At 36.7% G+C, this 25,585-nt stretch overlaps 2 long non-coding RNA genes across 2 annotated transcripts; one reads left to right on the forward strand and one right to left on the reverse strand.

Moving 5' to 3' along the window:
* Nucleotides 1-2,382: 2,382 nt before the first annotated feature.
* LOC137396234 (uncharacterized) lies at nt 2,383-12,454 on the forward strand. Its single transcript, XR_010978500.1, has 2 exons — nt 2,383-3,355; nt 12,155-12,454. It is a non-coding gene; the product is annotated as an uncharacterized lncRNA (long non-coding RNA).
* A 2,744-nt stretch (nt 12,455-15,198) lies between these two features.
* LOC137397630 (uncharacterized) lies at nt 15,199-23,789 on the reverse strand. The gene is made up of 3 exons (XR_010978710.1): nt 23,691-23,789; nt 19,671-19,730; nt 15,199-15,350 (listed from the first exon to the last, which is right to left on the reverse strand). It is a non-coding gene; the product is annotated as an uncharacterized lncRNA (long non-coding RNA).
* Nucleotides 23,790-25,585: the final 1,796 nt, after the last annotated feature.

Here is a 25,585-nt window from a genome sequence, read left to right on the forward strand (position 1 = left end):
GCCTTCAACAAGAACTAGAAAACTCTTGCATTGGAGGGCAGCAATTCTTTTTCAAATCTATTACTTACCAGGATATATCAGACTAGCTTAGGAAGAAAGAAGTATGAATAATTCCTTTCTCAATTTCAACAACCTCCAAAGGCTGTTGATATACACATAACAATCACTTGTCTTTTAGTAACAATTGTTTTGCAGCTGAATTGTTTATAGACATATTCAGGATGCTAACTCAATTATTTCCTGTCAGCATTTCTTGATGATAAAGCAGCATTTAGCACCTGTACTAGCAAACTACTCCTACTTGTCACACTCACTTGAAGGGTGAGTAAACACGTGTTATGACCAATCTCTAGTTGCTATGGTGATAAACTTGTCATCATTCTTAAACTGGGAATACTAATGGGAATTGCGAAAGAGAATAACATTAACGAAGTTATAGGAGTGGTTGTAACAATAGCTCCTATGCTCTCTTGTAACAATGAAGTCTAAAAAGGTTTCAAAAGATGCAACAAGATAAGATAAGCATCTTGTTGCCTAACTCAATTATTTCAGATATTTTTCTGGGCCAGTGAGTTTGCTGGAGTACAATAGAAAGCTTGCACCAGCATTCTCTATAACCAGCATTTCAGGACTGAGCGCACCCATATTACTAAACATAGTCGAAATTAACGACTATACAATGTCAAAATGTACGATTATACATAGTCAAATGCACCACTCAATGTATTACTTTGTGCAATGATGTACATTAGCAAGCTAGACAATATAATAATCATGTACATGTTTGCCAGAGATGGAAATCAACAATAACAATGCCTGTTAATAAATACAGTCCAAATACAGGCTCTGCTTTCTACTATTACTAGTACCGTTTAATGAGAAAGCAACTCCAAAACAGTGTTAAAACTCATGATTTACTTCTTTCTTTAGTTCTTATTTAGTTCTTCTTTCTACTAGGTTAGACTATTGGCAGGTCACCTGTCAGCTACCTCTCACAACAATCTATTGGCACGCAGATCCACATTGACTTATCACAACAGCTAGTACATGTACATGTATTAGTAATTAGGACCGGCCCTCCTATGAAACCTACTTAACCACTTGCTTGCTTACTAGAATGTAGGTCAATGCTGAGAAGAGGGCCCTTGATGAGCATGACTCCGTTATTCAACGCATCTAGCACTGCTACTTAGTTTACATGCTGGTATATTGTCCTCCTAAAATGACTTCCAATAGAGTTGAAGTAATGAGCCAGGAGATGAAGGGCCACAGCATTTTTTTTAGCTGCATGAGCAATCCATGAAGTCTGATTAGCTTACTGCAAGACGAGGTTGTGCATGTTTTTTTAAGAACATTGTTGCACTAACAATGGGTCTGTGATCTTGGCTGGGCATGTATGGGTACAGGACATCAGTCCAGCCACCAAGGGAACCTCGACGACTGGGGACATGCCCATGACACAACTCTTCAACAGGAGAGAGCGACAGTAGAGAACCATATAAGATGGCCTTGTTTTGGGAATTGAACCCCGAACTGTAGTTTCCAGGTCAGGCAATCTAGATGGGTCACGGCTGCTATTAGTTGTAGACTGTTGATTAGCAATCCAAACACAAAGGGAGGTCTTCACTCTAAGTTGTGGCAAAGAAATGGCGGCTGCCAACTCATGAGGGGTTGTGTAACAGCAAGCCATGCTGTATGCAGATTTTTATCTGATAGCAGTTAATGAATCGCATCAAAAGACTTCATTAAACTGCCCGGTACATCAGATGAGCTTACAAGGCTATTGATAAAAGGAAAACTACTTTTCATACTGACACATGATGGCAAGTGTTGTTTGACAGTATAAGGGCGGTGGCAGATACTGGTAGGGGATACCACCATTGCTAAGCGGACAACATACTGGGTGAATCGATGGTGTATTTAAAATGCATTAGTTAGCATTGATGGCAAATACTCTGTGGTGTGGGAAGGGAGGGAAGCCCAAGCGATAGATAGCAGGTGTGAATATTTAGTTAGCAAACAGGCTAGAGCAGGCATTTGTAAAGGTTATGTAAAACACAGGAGGCAACTGTCATGCACATATTAACCTCATAACTAGTTCAACATATCCATTGACTTACCACAAACCAATTCACACAAATGCCAAGGATGCCACCCCCTCCGACATGGTCGTCACACAGGCGATAACTTGATGTTTACAGCAACAGTCATGTTTGATTTAGTGGGTCAGCTATTGACCAACCGGAGTCTGATGAATTTTATAGACTAGAGCCCTTATCAGTTCTCCGTCCAATAGATGCACACATTGGCAGGAGGAATGATAAGCGGTATAGACTACGTCACTAGACCAGCCAGTCAGTCATTGAGATTGGCTACTGATGCTGTTAGGCCGACTGAAGAATTTATTTATATATCTAGTTTCTTAGCTTGTTGTTAAATCCAAAAAAGCTGGAGATATTTGCATGCCTAAGCTGTTAACGATGGCAAACATCACTTGGTGTCTAGCTGGAAGCTAGGAAAAGGGCAATTAGAGCAGGAGTACAGACAATGCCAAGCTCTGAGCTTCTATATTGTTTCAGGTGCAACCAACAAGCGTAATCGTTGTTGCATTTCCTGCTGTTGAAATGATCAAGCAAAGATAGCAACCACGATGCCAAGTGCTTGGGCAATGATCCAAAACAGAAGAGAAAGCAACCCGAAAATACCGGCCAAGTAAGCTTCTGACCTTGAGAAACAAGACATGCTTACAAGATCCTGCTCACAAACAAGTGTCAAAAAACTAACTCTAGTATGCAGATTGATGAGTTAGTCTTCAGGAATGTCATGTTCGGCAAACATATTGGCAGGCAAGCATTAACTTATAAAAATACATCAGCAGGGAAAATATGCAGAAAATCTGGCATATTTCCAAGCAAGATTTATAGCACTGAAGAGCACAGGCTAGCACACTCTAGGGAAGCATACCACAAAGATGAGCTAGGCATTTAATATCTATCAGAGCGTGAAGGATGACCTACTTCTGAGTTGTTGTGCTGGAAGAGATAACCCTGTTCGCAGATGACACCCTGACTAGCGATAACATTTGCCTAACTGAAGTGCTCTCGGGAGCCAAGAATATGTATTGACCCGGAAGGTGAACAGCATCAAATGTGAGGGACATCACACCGAGAGAATAGTAACAATATATTAAATTTTGTATATTAGATTTATGCGTTATGGAATCTGTACCAAAATGTTCTAAAGTGCCTCTGGAAGTAATGGAAGTAAACTGCAGAATCCTGTGCCAGCTGATTAGACTGAAAGGTGCTAATCTACTCCAAAAAATGCCTCACAATTTGGACTAAACTCAACCAAGGTATTCAAGTAGCTTTTGATTTCTGCTTATATGAAGGCCTGAAAATTTGGCGATGTTTTAGAAAACAGTAAATTTATAAAAAAAAACTGGTAGAAGTACTAAACCTTCAACTACCTTGTTCTAAACTCGCAGAAACAAAAATATTTACCGTGTCAACATAAATACTACGGTATTATGAACCATGTTATAAAACAAGCAAGGAGGCAGCATGAACATGAATAACACAGAAGCAAGATCAAGGTCAAAACATGAACACACGATACACACATGATAAAGTTTAAAATGGTTCACACCTGGAAGCATCAAATAAAACAAGGTAACACAAATGTTGAGGTTTCGAGAGAAAACTGAGGTCAATAAAGAGAAGCGGCTGCAACAAGCGTAGATGTCAATACTTACACTAGCGATGCTTCTATGAAGATGAGCTAGCGTGGTACATCTTCCCAGGAAGGGCATAGCTAACCTTATGACACTTTGATGGTGGAGCGTAATAACCAAGCGCTTAGAGATAGCATCTAGGGGTATAGACACGCCTCCCCATCATTTGGCGCAGTAAAACAGAAAGGAAGATGAGTCTAAATTCTATCATTAGGCTACGCCTCAGTAAGCAGGAGATGCCTGCTAAGCAGCCCATTGTTTGGCTTGTATGAGTAAAACCAGAGATGCTCAAATGCCTTCCCTTCTCTAATAAACAAGAGATATTGCAGCCAGCTAGTAGAGCAGGAATGCTGAAAATCTAGGTCACGCCTGCCCGAGAGTAAGCCAGCCTTAGGACATGGGCAAGAATAATAGATGACAGATGCCATCACAAAGCAATGCCACAAAATTCACCCTCACTTGAAGATCGGGCCATTTTTGGCCGGTATTGAAAAATAACTTATTTCAACTCAGCATCAGTCGCTGGTAGTACTAGTATGGGAATTACAGCGACAGTGACTAGGTAACAGATGCCTCAGGACCAGTAGCAACTAGGATTAGGGGCTAGCACTCATAGAAGTTAGCATCAATGAAACCATGGAGAATGATTCATTATAGCGCAAATGATGCGACCCATAGCAGACAATGTTTTATCACACATGCGCCTACAATGCTACAGGGAACATCATAGGTTTTAAAAGATCTTTGAAAGACTCAAATATGTCATACTAAAAACTGCTGATATCCAAGCTTAACACAAATATACAATATAATTCCATAATATAATTCTATTTAAAATGGTGCTTACAAGAAAGGCTTGTTACCCACTTAATTGATACAATTTCAATCCTAGAAAACATGGGAAAGGTCCAAAAGGGCCATAGACTGCTTCGGCAGTTATTAAAACGTACAGCTATATAATACATGGAATTTGTATCAAAAAGGAGTGTGAGGCAGGCACAGCAGGTGAATTACCGAAAGCTTGAGAGCTTCAGCAGGGCCATTGATCAAGGAATCACATTAGTTCCTCACACTAATCAAATTGAGACCGTCAGTTGCCGACCTTTGAGTCAGTGAGTAGAGGAGCTGCCTACGATGCTTGTTTGGTTGAAAATGCTAAGACTTTTATAGCCCCTCGAGTCAGGATGCCCTTGAGATAAACAAGTGGCCATTTTGTTTACACAAGTCTCGTTAGGAAGCCTCAGAAAAAGCTTGTGGCGAGTTTAAACCATAACTGTCACGAACAACTTTTATCGTATTTACTAGGTAAATCGGACACTCTGATTCCGATTTTGTACTCAAAATAAAGATTAGTCTACTAACTTTCAGAGTAATGAAGGCTTTTTTATAGCGTTTTAATATCGGTCTCGAAAACAACATGATCGGCATAACAAGCTCCGCCCATAAATACGTGACGTAACCAAGCTTTTTAGGAACAGAAGTTACGTAGGGATGTTTAGACCGATTTAGAATAATGGAGATGGGTGTTTTAAAATCCATTATTATCTAAATTCAGCCTTAAAAATAATATCAGTCTTTTCTGAAAGGAAAATAAGCTATTTAGCATTGCATATTTAAAAAAGCGCGATAACAACGCTAGTTTGTGATAAAACCGCGCTTTTTGAGCTCATTTTTCTCGGCGTTCAGCCCATTTAAACGTCATGTAGCAAGCTACAAGCAATGTTAAATAGCTTATCTACCTTTCATAAAAAACTGAAATTATTTTACAGGCTGAATTTAGATAATAATGGGGTTTAAGACACCCATCTCTATTATTCTAAATCGGACTAAACATTCCTAACTTTCGTTCCTGAAAAAGCTAGGTTTCGTCACATATTTATGGGCGGAGCTTGTAATGCCGATTGTGTTGTTTTCGAAACGGATATTGAAACGCTTTAAAAAAGCCCAAATGACTTTGAAAGTTAGTGGACTAATCTTTATTTTGAGTGCAAAATCGGAATTAGCGTGTCTGATTTACCTAGCAAATACGATAAAAGTTGTTCGTGACAGTTATGGTTTAACTTTGATGTTTTTATGAGGAATGAATTGAAGCCGAGTTCTTTGTATTGCTACCATACTTAATATCAGAAACATCATTTAAGGTATGTTAATATATGTTAGTAGGTTTCCTATGACTTGTAAATTACTTTTCTCAATTCTCTCAAAGCAGCGATAAACAAAAGAATATTAATTTATTATAATACTTTAAGCGTCGCATAATATTATCAGGAAATTTATATTCAGATAACTCTTCCTGTCTAACCTTTAATAATCGCTAGATATTTTATGAACTTGCATTATTAGAATAACGTATAAAATTGAGTTGGCCAAAGAGCTAGTGTTGTTCTCTGAAATATCCACAAGCACCATATCAGGATTCTACCAAATTAGATTTCAAATGACAACTAAACCTTGTTATTTGCTAGATGTTTCTTCAGACAGGTGACTATTTGGTAAAGCCAATTTAATAATAACGATAATAATAATAAAAATCCCAAACCAGATGTTAAATGTTAGCTCGCACTTGAATTCCATAAATATGTAATTTTAATCCGCGTGGCCTCGTGATTATTGATAGTCAACTGTAGCCTTTGATTAGGATTAAAGTTTTCCTAATTAAAATTATTTACAAATAACATATTATATTAATAAAACAAAACATACAGCTTACTTGCAAAAAACTATCATCTCTACAGGTTCTTTATTGAAGTAAACAAGATATTTGACATTTGAAGAGTGGTGACTTGAGAAAAGTAAAAAATATGACAATATCTGCTGCCCACTCGATCCAGCCTCAACTGAGGTCTTTGTGAAATATGAGGTAATTGCTAGCGTTTTAATAAGTTTTACGGCTAACCAGATAGATGAGAAATAAACCACTAATTTCAAAATATCATATACAGTGGAACCTCGGTTCCCTAACGCTTCGGTTCTCGCCCAAAAAAATTGAGATTTGTTCGTCTCGAATCTCGAACACAAATTCGGTTCTCGACCAAACCGGAGCATGCGCATTAGAACTTAACGTTGGGAACAACTCCGGAAACAGCATGGAAACATTCGTTAACAAAGGGAGAAGCAAGTTACGCTTCATAAATTTTTTACAAAAAGGAAGGAACCATGTGGGACGACATCCCTCTACCGAAAAGATTTGCTAGGGACACTACTCCTCCAGTCGAGTTATCCTAAATTGTTTTGGAGGAGGATTCTTCTTCAAAGATGTGAAGTAAACGTGCCATTGTTGTTTATATTTTCTTTTTCACACGGTTTTTGATATAACTGATCTATTGTATTTTTTGCTGTTTCTTTATCAATCTCTGCAAATTTTAGTATTATATCTTAACGTAGAATGTTTTCGATGTTTTAAGAGCAAAACATACGAAATGTTTACTTTTTGTTTTCTGTTTTCATCATCATAGATAGAAAATCTTTTATTAAAAATAAACACGTTTTATATCTACCCGTTTTTATTTATAGTATGTAGTATACAGTACAGTTTATGGTGTAAAATGTTAAAAAAAAATACTTTACCGAAGTTGTTATCTCGGTTTGGAACAGAGTAAAATTTACATACATTAATTCTAACGGGAATAATTGTTTCGGATTTCGAACAACTTAGTTTTTGAACAACCTTCTGGATTGGATTATGTTCAAGAACCGAAGTTCCACAGTAGTAAAAAATGAGTATTTCAGGTGATAACACCGTGCTGATGAATAAGCCGACAGCTCTTGCTGACTAGCAAGTCTTCATAAATGTTTAAAAATTGTTTGCAATATTGCGATGAAATGCGTACTATTTTGCCATTGTCTATTTCTTTTCCCCTATTAATTAAATAATTGTCCTAACTTTAAAGCTGCTGCATAGGCAATTTAAACAGATTTCTGCTGGGAATATATCAGATTTTCAGATATTTAGTAAGCATATTATACTCATTCACCGGTTGTAAATTTCATAGATTCTTAGCCACTACAAATTCGAACTGCAAAAATGGCACTCGGTCATGAAAGTGTTTGTGCATAAGTGCGACACCTCAAGGGGTTAAGGTTTTACTACACACACTGACGAAATGCGCTGCCAACACATTTTGTAGATATTTGTTGTGGCTATGCACCCCAATGCTAGTGAGCGACATGCAGCGTCACTTACTGTAAAAACTCACTGAAAAGTCTTTACTAGACTTTCCAGTGAGTTTAAAAACATACTGAAAACATCCTATTTAAAAACATACTGAAAAGTCTTTACTAGACTTTTTAGTATGTTTTTAAATAGGATTATCGAGATAATGTTTCGAAAATCCGGTTTTGTAGATATTTAGTAAACATATTCTACTCATTCACCAGTCGTCAAGTTTCATTGACTCTGAGCCACCGCAGATTCGCAGAAATGTGAAAATGACACTCAAGTCATGTAAGCATTTGCGTAAAAGTGGTATCTAGGGGATTACAAAACCTGAGGAATGAGTCTACAGATCGTGCAAACTTTTCATTTTGAGATTATTAACAGGTCTCTGAGTTAATCAAAGAATGTGAGGAGGGTGACGCATGAACTTGATGAGTACGTGTTTCTATTAATAGTAATGCTATGTCCTTGACTGGTTGGTAAAAATGGATTTACCAGCAGCAGCTGCGGCAGCAGCTCTGGATCTACATCATTTAGACTCTTATTCATGAAGGCCTTAGTCACCTAGTGCGTGATGATACATCAGATGGCAGATTAGAATGGTATAATTTCATTCATAGAGCGCTGACCGGAGCCCTCGAGACATTCAGGCTAGGCATAATAGAAATGCATTTCACTTACAATGAAAACAGCTGTGACACTATCAAACACAGTGGGTGACTCTATTCAACCAAACTATCCATCACGGCTATGAAATGATCGAGAAAAAGATATTAACTAATAGCAAAAGAAACAATTAAATGTAGAAGAACACTTGGTGCAGTAACAAGGCTAAATAAAAATTACATATGTAGCTAGTACTGTATAGTACCTCTACCAACTACTACTAGCACTTGATGACATATGTAGCTAGTACTGTATAGTACCTCTACCAACTACTACTAGCACTTGATGACATATGTAGCTAGTACTGTATAGTACCTCTACCAACTACTACTAGCACTTGATGACATATGTAGCTAGTACTGTATAGTACCTCTACCAACTACTACTAGCACTTGATGACATATGTAGCTAGTACTGTATAGTACCTCTACCAACTACTACTAGCACTTGATGACATATGTAGCTAGTAATGTATAGTACCTCTACCAACTACTACTAGCACTAGATGACATATGTAGCTAGTACTGTATAGTACCTCTACCAACTACTACTAGCACTTGATGACATATGTAGCTAGTGCTGTATAGTACCTCTACCAACTACTACTAGCACTAGATGACATATGCAGCTAGTACTGTATAGTACCTCTACCAACTACTACTAGCACTAGATGACATGTAGCTAGTAATGTATAGTACCTCTACCAACTACTACTAGCACTAGATGACATACATAGCTAGTACTGTATAGTACCTCTACCAACTTCTACTAGCTCGAGATGACATATATGTAACTAGTACTGTATAGTAACTCTAACTACTACTGATACTCAAAGGTCTCTGAATGATTGGGCCAGCACCAGAACAATCTTGGGGTAATCTTTGAACGAAAGGGTAGTATATGTTTGTACTAGATAATTACCAAGGGATGCGCTCAATAATAGCTGCGCTGTGAAGATGCAGCTAGACAAGTCCCATAGATACCGATTGGTGCATTGCTTTAGCTAGTTAATTTATGCCTCTGAGATATAATTTCTTTGTGTTGTATTGATTGCTTGCGCTCAGGGCCAGAAAAGCCTGACTGACACAGGCCGTTGTCAGGAAAATCTTTACCCATTCCAAAGAAACTAACAATTTTTTCTTAGATAAGTTCACCAAACGTATAACGACAGAGGAAGGGGGAACGTTTTAATCCTTTATTTAAAAATGAAGTTGCACAAGATTTAAGTAGATTTATCTAAAAGTGCATTTGTTTTATCATTTGCGATTGTTTTTGGTGTTTGAGGTGATCTGACTGCCAGCAGGTTTCAAGATTAAAATCGACAAAACCTGATCGCAATTAAAACACTCAGAAGAAAAGCGTGCGAAATGACGTCACTAGATACTATCAACTATCGTCTACTAGTTACTATAATTGATATCGGCTATTATGCTCAAGTTGCAGCATTACACGTCTCTGTTCAGTCAGTTCCTTTGCTTGAAACCGACCGAACAGAGCCGCTATAGGAACCTTGAAAAAAAAACCGATTCTTTTGAATAAAATCTACTAAAATTTTGTGTAAGTACATTAAATGTACTTACACAAATGTACTTGATGGTTTGACAAATTTTGGCAATCCATCATCATCTCTAAATTTGGCAGCAAATATTATTATTACAGCAAAAAGTGCAGATCTATGTTAGAAGGGTTCAGATGATCATTCAATGAAAGCTCGCGAGCCAAGATCATGCAACTGAAAATTGGTCTGGCATGGCAAGTGAACTAGGGAACTTCATATAAGCCACGGTGTGGTATTTCAATTGTATGTAGATGACGAGCATGTCAGATAGCGCTGCAAAGGATCTCAGTGGATCTCAGTCGAAGCTGACCCATCCCTTTTATGAAATAGTTGACAGACAAAAACTGACAGACATATGGAAGTAGGTACCCCCTCAACCATTGAGAGATCCTCTGCTATTGTATGGAGATTGCGGTAGTTTGTTTACTTGTTATTCTGTGGTTTACTAGAAGAGTTAGACCAGAAGCGTGGCGTCCTCTCCTAGTTTCATTTTGTCAAATGCCAAACACATACTTTCCTTATTACTACCCTGTTCCATTTGTGTCCAATTTTAGATACCCATTGTATGACCATATGCTGCGCTTGCATGGGTCCAATTAAGGGAGACTCACTAATTATACGCGCTCTTTGGTTTACAAAGGGTACAAGCGTTGGGCAGTTTCAATCAGTCCATTGCAAACTATATGGAATTTACAGCTGTTTCAGTATGCAGAGCGAATATGAGTAGTCACGGCAGCATAATTACAGCGGCGCAGCGGTGGTTAACAAATACCATGTGGCGGTTACTAGTTTATATTCTCATATACATAATTGCCTACTAGAGAAAGTGCCTCACGCAGGAATTGACATGTCTAGTTACAGCGGACTAGATCATAATTCAGTTTGAAATAAGCAATGCCCAGCGGGAATCAGCGATGACCTTCTGAATCGTTAGCCTCCATCAAACGGGCAGCATAAATGATAGGTGATTGATGAGTGCCACATATATGAAGAGAGAAGCATCGGGTTGCAAAGGAGAGAGTCTAATCTCAACTCGTCCACTTAGCAGCCGATCCATAGCGTCCCTTAACATGCCCTAGAAGCCACTAGAGTGAGATACCTCACTAGGATTATCAAGATAAGCCGATGACAAGATAGTAAATAAACAGCGATGAATGAAGCCGAGGCGGAGAGGAATAAGTGTGGAGCATTCAATTAACTTGAGGCAGGATATGGCAAAGGAATACTCCACAGCCAATCTTTTAAAGTTACTCTGAGTAAACAGTATTTGTGGTGAGATGCTTAGGGGTGTCTAGTTCTGATTTCACATCCGCCGGCACCGCTCAGAAGCTAGGCAGTCATGCTTCGGCGTGGACACACAGAAAGATGCGTGATAGCGATAGGCACAATGAAACCATTAGAGCATAGAGCGATGTTGGCGGGAAATAAAACTGTTTATCTATAGCCATGCATGATTGATGGATGACAGTTGCGAACATCGTAACTATGGTAACCTCATTGCACAATCAGAAATGTGGCTCTAATTACTCAAAGACAAATTCCATAGCTACGAGCTGGCATTTCCACCCAACTCTTGTAGTTTTTAAAGTGTTGAAAATTGAGAAATGAACATGCACATGTAAATCAGGCAGGAATTACTGAATTGTAAAATGGTCAAGTTTTTGTCTTTGTTAGTCTAAACATACTGGTCACACGGCACATATGTGTGTGTTCAAGACTATCCCATGGGTTTGCTGATGTGGTATGTTAGGTTTGCTGATGTTGTATGTTAGGCTTGCTGATGTATGATAGTTTTGCTAATGTTGTATGTTAGGTTTGCTGATGTATGATAGTTTTGCTGATGTTGTATATTAGGTTTGCTGATGTTGTATGTTAGGCTTGCTGATGGTGTATGATAGTTATGCTGATGTTGTATGTTAGGTTTGCTGATGTATGATAGTTTTGCTGATGTTGTATGTTAGGTTTGCTGATGTTGTATGTTAGGCTTGCTGATGTATGATAGTTTTGCTAATGTTGTATGTTAGGTTTGCTGATGTTGTAGGGTGTTGACCGGGAGAACTTGAAAGGTCGTTGCTGAGTGCGAATAAAAGCTATTTTGACAAGAGCATCAGATAAGGCTGTCACGATTACATGAGTAATATTATGTCCATCCTCCCAAGCTGTACTAGCGCTATGATTAGTAACAGCATGACACACATCTAATGTCGGGTCACAGCTATTTACCACCAGGATAAGTAACACTGATGGGACCCTCTAAATGTCTTTATGTTCAATTTTAACATATTCAACTAACAGGCAAACATGTGGTACAAAGTCTAAATATATGTGTCATGCTTGTGAATAGACCAATGTTCCTTTTTGTCAATTTTGACAACAATAACCGCAATCACGTTCACTGAGCAATGGATGATCATCATGCAATGAACTTGGAGGCTCACCAATTGAGACTTCAGCTAGGATTTCGAAAGGGGTTGTGTACCACATACTGATAAATTCAGTCTCAAGAACTTCAACTTTTGCTGCTATTACACAAACTCAGGCTAAAGTTAAGAAACTAACTAATATCCATGTATCCAACAAAATCTTTAACAGGCCAATTTGCAGTCGCAGCTCATTACTTGCAAGTCATCAGTCATAAATCCAGCTAGCCATTGATATGTCCGTAATCTTTATAATCATAAAACAGGAAATATAGCTAAATTAAGCGGTGAATTATGGTGGCATGTAACATAAACTCTATGGCAGCTAGACATACTTTGTGATCATCAAGGCTCATAGTAGTTCCTTGTTTAACGCGGTCTTGATACTTCAATGTATATGACAAAAGGTTTTGTGCATTTTGAGGCAAAGATTTTGAGGTTTTTTGACTGTAAGTAGTTTTTCTTTAATTGCGCGAGAAGTGTAAAGTGCATCGCGTAAAGGTTTTACTCTGCTAAACAATTGTTTGGACGCTAATATCAACTAGCTCAACTGTACAAAAGATGAGTTGAGGTCAGCAGACATTGTGGAAGGTATTGAACAGCCAGAAGAATATGGAATGGTTTTAAACGAAAGCAACAATCAGAAAGCAACTGGCAAAGGAAACGATGCTAATATTTTTGTTTTAAAAATGTTAATTTTTGTTTTTAAGGTATTATAAATATGGTTTGTTTATGTCCCTTGTTTTTGAATATATATTTGTAGCATTTGATATATTATTATATAACTTATAAACTTGCAGGTTCATAGCATATTACTTGATAGCATCATTGCAGTAATATAAACTCGGCTTACAATAGATTGGCGCTGATAACTCCTCTTCTATTGTACATAAAAATCCAGTTTTGGCTACAAACTGTAGCAAACATATTAACCTTGCAACTTTGTGCAACCCCTTATGCAACCTTGTTAAATATAATTATAAAATGAAAATATGCTTTTAAATTTTGAATGAAATAAAAAGCTTGAAAGCTCCATCAAATTCCAACGCAGGCTATAAGATCATTGTAGGTTGATTGCAAGAAATAGAAATCAACTGGTAGGGACATGTATCAGCTTTTCCGTGCATATTTATTTAAATCTACAACTAGTTGGAGGTGAGTTAGTAAGTTTCTTGCAACCAAAAGGGTCAATGTCGCTCTGTTCAAAGGAGAGTGCAAAATATAGGCGACATTCATTTCGCCTGTGAAAGAGTTAAATTTATTTTTTGAAAATTCTGAAGGTGTTTAAAAAATACAACGCCACCCTTAATTTTAACGTCACCTCTAATAAAGCGACACTATGGAGGAAGTATTGAAAAATAGAGTGCCACGGTGTTCAAATAAAATTTTTACAGTACATGTATAAATACAATATAAATACAATACCTATTATATATAATCCCACGACCAAACACAAGCAAAGCGAGTGTTTGGGAGCTTTATGATAAATGCATATGTGTACACAGCTCTCGAAAAGTATCCACCAACAGCCATGCCCAAACCCTTGTACCGAAATCCCATCAAAAAATTTAACCATTTTTCTTTGGAGTCATTCAAGTATAATAATGATACAAAACACCTATACACCTATTTAAATATGCTACCACGTTTTTGAATATTGACGACAATATCCTAAAACTAACCCATCTGATCGGATGATACTTAAGTAGAAAGATTCATTTGGCCTGAAATCGCCACTAAAACTTGACAAGCCTTTTTAATCAAAATTAAGACCAGCCAACAAAACGCCCATAAAGCCGTACGACAGATAGAAGAAATGACACAAGTGAATGCTAATGCTTGCTTTCTGTTACAGACCGCTGTCAAAACCATTCTACATTCAACACAACAAACTCTGAAACTGTGTATATTACACAGCACTTGCCATTTTACTTCTAATATTGCATTTCTCCTATTGCAGGGGAGAGATATAAACATATAATCTTTTCCTTTCGTTATTGTTGTTTGTTGTACATAATAGCACCCAGTACATCACAGCTATTATTGCAGCTACCATTGCAGTTCTGCTATTGCACTGCAGTCCCATTTGACTGCTAATATTGCATTTCTCAACCAGCAGTACCCTTTCTTTTTTCTATTATCACTTTGGCCGTGGGCTGTATGGCAGGGGAATTTTTAGTATATATATCGTATATATACATGTAAAATATACCATATATATAATATACACAATATATATTATATAAGTATTTAAATATATATTCATATGTATCTATATATATATATATATCTCAAAGTATGTCTGTATGTCGTATATCTGTCTGTCATTCCAGCTACAGCTATTATTACAATAGCTGTAGATGGACAACAATGCAGACGCATAGTCATGGCTTACCGCCATTAGAAGCCTAGCTTATTAAGCAGCTTACTGGAAATTTCCATTGGCAATGTGCCAAGCTAATAGCTTGAAGGTTACAGTTGTTTGACAGTTTTAAAACCATTACAGTTCTTTCTATTTTTCTCTTAATTTATTTCATCTACACAAAAACTTCTCTCATGATATGTAGTTTGAAAGTTAGAATGGGAAATGTTGTTATATGTTCAATACAAATCAATTTTCCGTCCAAAGACTTTTTTATTACCCGGGCAAAGCCGGGTAGCAAAGCTAGTAAATATATATGTACCAGGCTTTCATAACCTTGAGTCGTTCCTAGTAACACTGCTAGAAAGACTTTCATCCAGATGTCCTAAGAACTATTCGCATAAAGATATCATCTGAAGGTCAAGGTAAGGGCAGCCACCAGCTCAGAAACATACCTATAGAAATATGTACTTTGTAAATGTGCAGTTTTTATTTACAGCAAATAAAAGCAATGACAGCTGTGGCACTCGTGATCGTCCTATCTTTATCTCAACTTTATCGAGTTGTGCGGTAACATGAGGTCAAAAACCATGTTTCCTTGAATAGTACCCAACTAGACTCTGATCTTACTAATCAGGATAGAAAGATGAGATGAAAGGAGGGCAGAAGACTAGGGGGAGGGCGGAGAGAGGGATGGAGGGGGGAGGGGCGGGGAGGGGGTGGTGTAGAATTAAACTCTGATGAACCCAAGCCATATAACGTTGGAGGGAACTAACTTCGTCACATCTCACAGTCTTAATGATATCAAACTGTGATTTATCGCCAATGTGTTGTTTTTAACAAGTGACCGCCAAAAATGTGTTCCTACATTAAATTGCCCCTTTAGGAATGTGTCATGGAATTATATTTTTGTAATGTAGCTATGTAGCAAAATATCATAAATTAAAAATGCAAATGGCTATCATTATTTTTGCTAATCCGCAATGTGCTCCATCTGAGTTTACTGAAAGCAGTTAATGCTGGCAAGAATAACCTACCAAAGACTAAAACCTAAGGCTATGAGGTCACAACCTACTAGTATAAACACTGAAAATAGGACTTTGATTTATACAAATAGTTGTGCTTACATATAAAGGCAATAGAAAAACTGTGAAGGCTGGAGGGCACCACTATGATTCAGTAGCCAAACAAACAATGATTTCATCATGAGCTGCTACAAGATGAAGCTTGTGGATTAATGTTCAGTCAAACGAGTCATCAGTCGAGATAGACAGTACTAGGATTTTTTACAGGTTCACGAGTTTCTAAAAATGAACATGACATAATTTCAATCTACGGCGGTTTTGTGATGACAGCGATTAACTGTTCGTTTTTTAGCTTTTAAGAGCTTGCAATCACATTCCCACATATTTTGCACCTACAACACAACAGAGTAAAACATGGTGAATCTTTTGATACTAAATAACTGTAATGTGAATTTTGTTTCAAGTCAACCTTTAAATGATGAACAACCTTTAAACTCACACGTCACTGCAGAACATAAATTAAAAATTTAATAAATCAGACACCTCTCGTTCTCCCCTTGTATATTCTTCAAAATACCCCCTAGGACGGGGGGGGGGGGGGGGTTGGAATTTCTCCCTGGTTGGGAGCCCCTGCTCTATATAATATATTTTAATCTGCTGCCATACTTGTTCTTGTGTCAAAACCATAGGGGTATAAATATTACTATTAGAACACATTTGTTCCAAAATTCCAAATCAAAAATCAATACTTCATGTGAATATACATGCGGTATTAAAGTAAATTAATTGTATAAACTAGGTAACTAGGTAAAACAACTAAAAGTAAGAACATAAACTAATAATATTACTCAAATTATCCATTGGCAATGTGTCAGGCTAATACCAAATGGCAGGCAACTATCATTGTTTATAAGCAGATTTTTAATACCCGGGCAATGGCGGGTAGCAAAGCTAGTTGTTAAATATTTTAAGGAGAATACTCGCTTAAGGTTATACATCCTGTGGCAAGTATTCTTATGTGGAGGTCAAAGTCCGACCAAGTTTTTGTATGCAAATCAGATCGGCAACCAAAGAGACCACATGAAGGCTATAGGGTATTATCTTTGAAACCCAAAACTATTTAAACGTAACATCAGATCATAATTACAAATTCCGATCTAGTTGAGCGCTCCTAATAAAAGGTGAGACAATCGTAGAAAGGTTTTTGACTAGCTTGCATTTTTATATCATTAATAATGCTCTGCACAGTTTTACTTCAGTAAATTGGTATTTTATACATTCTTCGGTTTAGGACAGTAATAACGGATAATAATAACAGTAATAACGGATAACCACAGTATTGCCTCATCACTATTCATTGACTATAATCAACAACTTAACGGTATTGAGTTTCAGAAATGTACAGCTCAGCTGTAGAGACAGCTAAACTTAATCTAAAGATCACAAACAGAAAAATTATGACTGAGTTATCTTCTCCTAAAAATGCACTGTAGGTAATAGCACTCAACTCCTGATCTCTTAATTAGCAATATGAGTTCATCTGATCAATTCTTTATTGACAGGTGCTTTGTGCAAACACACATTATGTAACGCTATTATCACTTAGACAAGACAAGGAAGTAAAGTGGTGACAAGAGTAAAGACCTCTACACCTGTATATAACCTTTATCAGAGCTGACTAGGAGGGTGGTCAGCCTGATGACATAAGATAGAGCCGGGTCTAACAATACAACAGTAAGGTCTATTGGTTCTTTATCAAGGTCTGCATATCAAGTTATAATATAGAAGCCGAAAAACTAACTACAGAAGTAATAGTGTGTGCACCAGGCATATACAAATAAGTCAAACAATATATATATATATATATAAATCTCAGTCCATGGGTAGTTCAATTTGTCCAGCTATAGCTTTCAAAATATTGAAATTAAGAACCCGTTTGGCAAAAGATTTGATCACGGAACCTTCCGTTCACCAGGCACATGCCTTACCAATTTAGCTACGCAAGATTGATCGATTCTTAGGGCGATGTATGTGGGTCGCTCTTCGTTATGACGCAAAGTAAATTTATGCTTGCTCTCCCGTGACAGCAAGTAGTTAGCTCTTATTAGTAAGCTTACTCAAATTAGCCATTGGCAATGTGCTAGGCTAATGGCAGGCAACTACATTATCTCTCATGGTTTATAAGCTGATTTTTAATACCCGTGCAACGCTGGGCATTCCGCTAGTATACATATAAAAATAAGAAAGCAAAAGATGAATGAGCACATTAATGCATTCAAGAGCTATAAAGGGTCACTATGCTAAATTTTTGAAGATTTTATCAGAAAGTATAGATATTTTTAGGTGATCTGACTGCCAGGATGTTTCAAGATTAAAACGGACAAAACTTGATCACCGTTTAAATGATCAGAAGAAAAAGACATGCCCAGACTTGCTGTCAGATCACCTAAAACAGCAAACTAAATCTCAAATGGTAGAAAAAGATCTATATTTTTTGAGGAGATCTTTTAAAATTTGACGAGAGTAACCTGTAAAGGCTGGTTTACACTATATCACCGTATCTTGGCGTTGATGCCACAATACTTCAATGATCATCGATGTTCACACTATCACAAACCCATTCGCGTTTGCATCACATAGTGTTCCCATTTCCCTTTATAAATTTTCGCAAAGAAACCGCTTTGTTTTCGCGAGCTGGAATTAAATACTAGTCCCGCAGCGACTATCATAAATGGATATGAATAAATCATGCCATCCGCGACCTCAAACTACCATCGCCGATATGGTTCACAGTTGAAAGGCGCTCATCAATGCTTGGCGAAATATCGGAAAAGTTTGACAGCGGCAAACTTTCCCGACTTTTCATCAGCTCACGGTTCACTTAAAAGACAATGAACGCCGAAAGAAAAACGCAGACAAATGGAGATAGTGTGAACCAGCCTCAAGTCTTTGGACTATAGCATTAGACATTTCTAATAAGTAGGATGGCGAGAATCACACAACTTTGTCTCAGACTAGAGTTAATAAACTGAGATAATAAGAAGCTAGCAGGTCAGATCATAGAATTGGCTCCTGATTCGAGAAAACCCGATTAGGAGCAGACAAGTCAGGTCTTTGGCTTCAAAACATACAATATGGGAACATATTCTAATGACTTGTTTATATATTATTAAAGCAATTATTGTTTCTAATTATTATGTTATATATTGATAATGCGATTATTGTAGATTGTGTTAATGTCTCGAATGAATACAACGGAGTAATTACCTGAACAGGCTGTACTCTCCTCCTGCTTGTCTGTTATTCAATGATGTCTAGTGTAAGTAATCATAGCTTGCTATTATAATTGTTTAACTATTCCTGAGATGTTGAAGCCATCTTAGTGAAACAAGTCAATGTTATTTATAATGAGAAAGGTCATTATCGAGATGCATGCCAAATGGCATCAGTGAACAGTTCCTACAGGATTAAAAACAAAACCTGACAAAGGGGCGGAGAAGCTCCGATGCCAGTTAGTGGCCAGCTAGCTAAAGATGGCGTCTTGGTAAAAACAACCAACATAAGGCAATGGCAAACCACTGTTGGAACCTGCCAAGAAAAGTCATAGTTATAGGAAGTAATGGAGAACCATGATTACCTACGACCTGACAGGACATGGTACTTAGGGAGAATATGATTCCTGGACTAGCAATGCATAAATCAATATACTGTAAAACCTCTATCTGAACGTCACCTCTATTTGAATGTCACCTTTAATTGGGCGCTACCTCTGTTTGATCGAAACTTTGACATTCTTCGGTCTTAACGAACCTATAATAGAAAGTGATCAATAGAGAACTGTCCACAAAATCGTGTTAATAATGACTCGGTTACATCAATAACAATAAAAATTTTTGTGGTCGCTGTTTGTAACTGTTTTCTAACTTCAAAGCTTTCAGTTTTTTCTTCAAAACTTTGAAAGAAATGTCATATAAATAATTAACAACTCTATTAGGCTAATAGTACTCAATTGTCTAAAGCGGTCTTGATACTTCGACGTATGTAAAAAACAGTTTAAAATTACGATGGAATCGCAACTGCTACGTTCACACTATAACTTGTGCTTAGCGCGCATGCGACTAAGTTTGTCATTATTTTCACACAGTTCTTCAAATATCAACGCATAAAAGTTTTGCTCTGCTAAAAAAATTGTTTGGAAACTAATATCAACCAGTTCAGCAGTGCAGAAGAAGAGTAGAGGTCAGCAGACACTGTGGAGGTATTGAACAACCAGAAGAACATGAAATGGCTCAAGAGGAAAACAACAATCAGAACGCAACCAGCAGAGCAAACGATGCAAATATTTTTGACTTGAAAATATTAATTTTTGTTTCTACAGGTATTATAACTATAGTTTGTTTCCGCCACTTATTTTTGAATATATATACTTGCAGGCTTAGGAAAAAATTAAGAAACTCATAACTTGCTAACTGCAAAATGTCTGTATCATATCCGTGGCTGAGAACTACTAAGGAATGACAGGTTTGGACCAGAGCCGTATGGTGCACAGAGTTTCGCAACCAAGGAAAGCGCATATGGGAGCTCGCTAGTCTCCAAACAAACAGGCCACACCCACTATTTAGCAGCAGCACCTAGGTTTTTACACACAGACATCAAAACAAATAATTCCTCTAGAAAGCCAAACCAGAAACGAGCTGTAGATACAAAACTTATCAGATTTTGAGCTATATGACAATTTAGGTAATACCTGTGCTTTGACTTGAGCTTTAAAAGGGTTACCTTGTCTTAAATTATAAAGTTATTGGTATCAGCTTGTAGGGAATTTTGGTTTTTTTAAATGGTAATCAATATAACAGCCAATTTTAAAGCAACTGCAAATGAGAGTTATTTTTGTTTGTTAATGTTGTTGTCTCTCCATTATAGCCTATATATAATGGTCTGTTTGTTTAAAAACTAGCATTTTTGTTTCCAGTTTTGGTCAAAGGACTCTGTGCACTATACGGCTTTGGTGTGAACAAGAACAACTATAAATTATTTTCACACTGCATCTCTCTGTATCGACCATTTGTGCAGTATAAAATTTGACTTCTACTTTATTTGTACGTTAACATTAAAATAGATTTAAACCGTGAATTTTCAAGAGCACATGGTTTTGAGAAGAGTCCCAAGAATGAAAAGGAAGCTAAGAGAAGAGAGCTTATAAAAGTTTGTGACGGGCAAGCAAGTTCTGTGGAAAGGACTTGACAGAGAGCAAAGAGGTCAGGTAAAAGTGGTCTTTGGGTGTGTTAGCGATTTAATCCAGTCAAACATTTATCTGTGTTTGTATGGTATTGATTGCAAAATGAATGAGAAAATAACTTTGGACCGCTTCAACGTCACAAAGGTTTACGCCACACATATTTGCCGGCATTCATTTTGAATGATTTTTGAATGTTTTTGCGACTTCGCAAACCCCTGGGTACAATGTCAGCATCAAAACGGGATGTAACAGTGCTTTAGGAGCAGGTTTAGGTTTAACTTATACAAGAATAAATCGCTGAAATACAGGAACTGCATTATAATTAAAAAATCAAAACTAGGGCGCATTGTTAAGTCTACAATCTAATGATCAAACATATCTATATTTGATTTTGCACACCAAGATTGCAGCTTCACAAGATAAACTGACCAGGTTGTAAAAAATATCAAAACACGAAAAATATGAAACTAACAAACTTGTATAAGCATTAGTTAGTCTAAGAGTATCTCTGTTACCCCTTCTACCTGCCAGCATCACAAAACCTATACATCTGTAGTTGTACCTTTGTAGTATCCTAAAACGCGCCTGTTTTAATGCTAAAGGTAATTACTTGCAGTGTATAATACATGTGCATAGTTATCTTAGGTTAGTGGGCAGTCAAACAAATTCAATGAACTATAGTGTAATCATATAAAAGCATTCACTCAGACATACGAACCTGTAACACACCCCATAGCATATCTTGAAATCAATCAGCCTCATATGCAAAGATTTGACTGTACTTGAACTATCCTTAAACCATAACTGTCACGAACAACTTTTATCGTATTTTCTAGGTAAATCAGACACGCTGATTCCGATTTTGTACTCAAAATAAAGATTAGTCTACTAACCTTCAAAGTCATTTAAGCTTTTTTAAAGCGTTTCAATATCCGTTTTGAAAACAACACAATCGGCATTACAAGCTCCGCCCATAAATATGTGACGAAACCTAGCTTTTTCAGAAACGGAAGTTGGGAATGTTTAGTCCGATTTAGAATAATAGAGATGGGTGTCTTAAAACCCATTATTATCTAAATCCAGCCTGTAAAATAGTTTCAGTTTTTTATGAAACGGATATAAACTATTTAAAATTGCTCGCAGCTTGTTACATGACGTTTAAATGGGCTGGACGCCGAGAAAAATGAGCTCAAAAAGCGCGGTTTTATCACGAGCTAGCGTTGTTATCGCGCTTTTTAAATATGCAATGCTAAATAGCTTATCTACCTTTCAGAAAAGACTGATATTATTTTTAAGGCTGAATTTAGATATTAATGGATTTTAAAACACCCATCTCTATTATTCTAAATCGGTCTAAACATCCCTACGTAACTTCTGTTCCTAAAAAGCTAGGTTACGTCAAGTATTTATGGGCGGAGCTTGTTATGCCGATCGTGTTGTTTTCGAGACCGATATTAAAACGCTATAAAAAGTTCTTCATTACTCTGAAAGTTAGTGGCCTAATCTTTATTTTGATTACAAAATCGGAATCAGCGTGTCTGATTTACCTAGTAAATATGATAAAAGTTGTTCGTGGCAGTTATGGTTTAATAATTTACGATTGTCTGCACTATGGCACAAGGGCTTTTATGTTCACCTACCATTCCTGGAGTGTCAGGGACTTGCAGTTAGACCATGAAATGAAAACAACCCATTGTTCTCCATATCTAGACACATATCTATTTATGGTCAGCATAAACTATAAATATAATTATCTGTGAATTATTTATTGAGTAGTAATTGCAGTTGTATACATTCTGTGTGCTTTAGTTGACTGCAATCACTTCATCATAGTATAACAGAGACTTTGAGTAAATACGTAATAATACTTTCTTGCGGTGATTTCATTATCTTATGTCTTAATTATTCTGTGGTTGCCGAACTGTCTTATTATACATTGTTTATACCTTTACCTCCCCTTTGTCTATTGTTCAAGTGACTGCATAACTGTCTTTATATAGTGTTTATGTCTTCTCTTTGTCTATTGTATACTGTATGTATCTGGGTCAGTTGAATACAAAAGTTCAGTATTGCAAGATGTACAGCTTGCTTAGAGTTAGGTAAAACAGTACTGGAAAATTCTAATTATTATGATGAATAATTTTCACCCAGCTTATAGCCACAATGCAGTGAATTTAATGAGTGATAAGATACACACTATAAAAGCTGAAATTATCAAAATGTCTTACTTGTGTGTAGACGTAATATAATAACTGCTGCATGATTTGGTTAAAGTTATGTAACCTGTTGGTTCTGCTGAAGATCTGGACAATCTTGCACACAGTGACACTAAAAACGTTATAATGCAAACTCACTGAACTAATAGAAACACCCTAGAGCATGCTACCAACTTCTAGTATAACTTTTAGACTTTTGATGCGGAATCCTATGTTGAATATTGCAAATTGTGCCGGAGAAAATATGCAGAACTAAGCTCTCACACATTTTGAAAATAAACTAGTTTTTGGAACTCACAGAAACTGGCAACATACCTAAATTCAGAGACAAGTTAAACTTCAAATTTTAGCAAATATCGTTGCTAAAACGTAAAATACATTTTATGTCGATGTTATAATTCATAAACTCCAAAGTAGCTATTGTAAAATCTCAGTTAATGTACAGTTAATCGTTGTGGGAATCGACCCACGAGTTCACTCTTATAATTAAATTACTACTTGCTCGTTGTCTTTCTTAGCTTGAGCGCTTAGCCGTGTTTTCTCGATGGTTTTCGGTCGTTAGGTACTGTATTGTGAATTAGACCAACAGTCTTTCTAGCCTTGACCGCTATATGTCCTCTGCTCGTCTCTAGGAACGCTTACTGCGTTTCAACGATCGCTATCTTTACTGATCAATGGAACAACGTTTGTAAAGGTTACAGCAAATTATTACACTTCTTACAGTTTATCCATGTTAGTCTTAGGACTTTTTTGAGCATAGGCATGCTAATGGTAATTTTATTATGTTTTTAGATTTCAATTTTTTAGACATTCTGTGGAGTTGTTCAGTATGTAAGTCTAACTTCTTGTCACGAAGTGTCTGAAATTTACTAAAATTTGCTACTAAACAAGGCTGGAGCCAGATTGTACAGTCTTTTCATTTTGTTTGTTAATTTTACTAATTTTGAGCTAATTTATGTTGTTAGGAATGGTAATATTAGATTTGTGTGGCCACACAGAAATGCCTTTGAATTTCTTGCTTTTTTGCTTTGTCTGGTTTCTCTATAATTTAAGTGTAGCTTATTTCCTAGAAATAAAATCTAAATTTAATGCTTTTTTAGTACAGTGCAACAGGGTATTTGTAGACTACATTTAAAAATTGAATTGTAGAAGTCATGATTTTCCACAAGTTGCAAACAGAAAGCATTGAATCAACAAGAGAGGCAAGCACAATTTGTTATAAAAAGATAAGATCTTTTCACATTTTTAAAATGTCATTTATTCTACAATACAAATCAAGAAAAATTTAATGCTATTGATAAATTATTTTGGCACCCACCTCATTGGACTATAGCCACTATAGAAACTTCATCGACACAGATATTTCTGAAAAGCTAAAATTGCACAGTTAGAATTCTCTTTCTCAGCTTGCATTTAGAAGTGGGAAAGAAGATGAAGATTCAGGTATAATGCAACTGTTTTACTGACTTCAAAGTTGCCATAGGTTTTGCAAAAAATTTAGGTTATTTTTTGCTATAGTTTTGACTAGGTATACTGACTCCTCAAGGACTTCACGTACTTTTATTAGTGAGCCGATTTGACCTTACTATGGTCTTTAAATTATAATAAGGTCTGTAAACCTAATAGTCATAATTTCACTCCATTTTAATTTTCGACAAGCGAAATAGCAACCTTTTAACTTTGTTCTTCAGGTTCTCTTTATAGCGCTCGTGTGTGGAATGACTCCATGATGTCAACCCGTGTGTTAGCATCATGGAATATATTATGGATTTGAGATAAAGAATTTTTATGATAGAAACAACATTTTAAATTAAGTGTCAGCTGCGTTCCAGTTCTACACATGTTACAGATTTTACTGCTACACTAACTCGGGTACTCCGGTTGCTCCTCCGTAGGGCATTTGATGGCTTTTGTCACATGGGCATCGTTTTTATTTACTTACTTTATTTATTTACTTAATCCTCATTTGTTGCTGATATTATTTGTTACTCGAATGTATTTATGCACATCTACTTTGGAGAAGACTGTGTTTTACTGTGTTTAATGTTGTCTAATTATTAAAATGAGTATTTAGAAAGCTACTACACAACTTGGAGTTTTTTTCTCATTTGTAGATTGCTGTTGGAATTCGAAAATAGTGTTACCAAATATCGGTTTTATCTGGGACACGCTTATACTATAATAATGCTTTTCTCTGCGGCATTGAGAGC

Source organism: Watersipora subatra, chromosome 5, assembly GCF_963576615.1.
Source record: "Watersipora subatra chromosome 5, tzWatSuba1.1, whole genome shotgun sequence".
NCBI classification, from domain to species: Eukaryota; Metazoa; Bryozoa; class Gymnolaemata; order Cheilostomatida; family Watersiporidae; genus Watersipora; species Watersipora subatra.